General features: G+C 38.9%; 1 protein-coding gene across 3 annotated transcripts in view; it reads right to left on the bottom strand.

Moving 5' to 3' along the window:
* Positions 1-1,122, bottom strand: part of LOC118745584 (Wilms tumor protein 1-interacting protein homolog) — a 277,158-nt gene extending 276,036 nt beyond the window's left edge. For all 3 annotated transcript variants that reach the window (XM_036479082.1, XM_036479083.1, XM_036479084.1), the window contains exon 1: positions 1,104-1,122. The gene's annotated coding sequence lies outside the window, so the exon portion shown is untranslated. The remainder of the gene's footprint in view (positions 1-1,103) is intronic.
* Between the last annotated feature and the right edge of the window lie 1,222 nt (positions 1,123-2,344).

The following is a 2,344-nucleotide window of genomic DNA, read 5'->3' as shown; positions in this document are numbered from 1 at the left end:
GGGGGGGGGGGGGGGGCTAATATTATTAACCATTTAAAAGTTATGAACAAAAAACTTGCTAAATTTCGTTGTTTTCTATGGGCAATTACACCGACAAAGCTTCACTAAATCACCTGTTCTCACTTTTTAAACACTATTAAAATATATAATTTAACTTATTTATTAAAGAAACACAAAGTTTTATCAACCTAAGATAGATTATTTTGTTATTAAAAAGAAGTTGACAATCTTTGCGAGCTGAAACACGAGATTCCAAAATAGCTGTAGTGCTGCCACTGTATTAGTATTTCGTAATACTTCACTTTTCCTCATGAGATGTGTGCACTGTTCAATGCTTTTCGGTATCATCTTTCGTTTAATATATGTGACCTGGTCTACGGAAAGGGGGCTTAGGTGTCAAAAAATCAATTTTCACTTTTTGGTTGATTCGGATGGAAGATGAGATGCTTTTTCACGTGGTGAAAAGCAGAAAATCCTAACTTGCTTAGAAGTGTACTAAAATTTTTTTTTTAATTTTAACTTTTTAAATGTTCCACACTAGCAACTTACACGATGAACTATAATAATATTCCGACCAACAACAACACTTACTGGACCAACAACAACACTTACTGGACGTCCGGCGCGGAGAACAATTAACGAGATAATGAGAAACTGACGAAACGAGTTACTTACTTTTAACAGCTTTTTCACAGAAAACTAGTTTTCGCACGTAAGCTCCCTTTTCGTAGACCAGGTCACATATATATAAATAATGAAAATTTTTAATAAAAAATCGCGCGATTTTTTTGTTCATACCTTTTCAATGGTTAATAATATTATCTCCCCCCTCCGGATTTTTATTAGGGGGGCCGAAACGCGTCGTTTGGTACCCCTCCCGACTTTTCCAGACCTTTTTTAGGGGTTGTTACCCCACCCTAGAGAATTGCCCTAAATATATATAAAAATACAGTTTTATATGAAAAAGGAAAAGCTCCACAGGCGAAAATTTGGAATAAAAAATCGCGCGATAGAAAATCTTACTCTCTTTAGTTTTTACAAAATTGATTAAAGGAAAAAAATACTAAAGAAATATATAATAATAATAATAGATTGGCGCTTACAAATATGTTTGTGTTTGGCCGAGCTTCTCCTCCGATTTGTGGCGTGCGCCTTGATGTTGTCACACAAAGTGGAGGGACCTAAAGTTTTACGCCGACTCCGAACGGCGATTGTATTTTTATGAGAAGCTGTCTTTCATGGCAGAAATACACTCGGAGGTTTGCCATTGCCTGCCAAGGGGCGACCGCTGATAAGAAAAAACATTTTCTCTAAATTTTTTGCGATGTTGCTTTGGCTAGGGCTTGAACCCAGGCGCTGCGGAGTGGAAGCGCGCACTGCTTACCACTACACCACAGCGCCCGCCTAAAGAAATATATACAAACCATTTTTTATAATCACCTTATTTGTTACAAGATTGAGTTGTAGACTTAAATGGATAATTAATCAAGCTACGCTTATCCACAGTACTTTTGCGTAGAATTCCTTTCTGCGTAGGGATTATAACACTCACTACATAGAATTCTTCTTTCTGTGTTGCCAAATAAAAGGGGCAGAACACCTTTTGCAGAAACACCTTATTGCGTAGGCGGCCTCCGGCCGCGCTTAGGGATTATAACCCTCACTACGTAGAACTCGGGAAATGTTTAGTAGCGCTCACATCGTTTTTGGGGTGGGGCGGAGGGGGCGGGGCGGAGATTTTTTAATAAAAGAAATTGTGCCAAATTAGATATCGGGCGATTTGAATAAAGAATAATAAAGTTAATTAAAAATAGAAAAAACAAGTTTTTATAAAAAAAATGTTCTTTTTAACAAATGTATTTTTGCGTAGAATAACTTTTTGCGTAGGCGGCCGCACTTAGGGATTATAACCCTCAGGCAGTAGAATTCTCCTTTCTGTGTTGCCAAAGAAGGGGGGCTGAACACCTTCTACAGAGAACACCTTTCTGCGTAGGCGGCCTTCGGCCGCCCCTAGGGATTATAACCCTCAGCCAGTAGAATTTTCCTTTCTGTGTTGCCAAAGAAGGGGGGGCTGAACACCTTTTGCAGAGAACACCTTTCTGCGTAGGCGGCCTTCGGCCGCACTTGGGGATCATAACCCTCAGGCAGCAGAATTCTCTTGCTGTTTTGCGAAAAAAAGGAGCTGAAGACCTTTTCAGAGAACACCTTTGTATATTTTTAATGCTTACTGGGTTATATCCTATCATCTTTTGTCTCTCATTCTTTTGCATATTTTGGAGTTTGACAACTGAACTCCGCCATTTAATTTGCATATGCAACCAAAGTCAGACGCGTGATTTTGAAG

This window comes from Rhagoletis pomonella, unplaced genomic scaffold (genome assembly GCF_013731165.1).
Source record: "Rhagoletis pomonella isolate Grant_MI unplaced genomic scaffold, Rhpom_1.0 Rhpom_scaffold_00009, whole genome shotgun sequence".
Taxonomy (NCBI): domain Eukaryota; kingdom Metazoa; phylum Arthropoda; class Insecta; order Diptera; family Tephritidae; genus Rhagoletis; species Rhagoletis pomonella.
The sequence above is the reverse complement of the archived record's forward strand: the minus strand, read 5'-3'. Positions and strand labels throughout refer to the sequence as shown.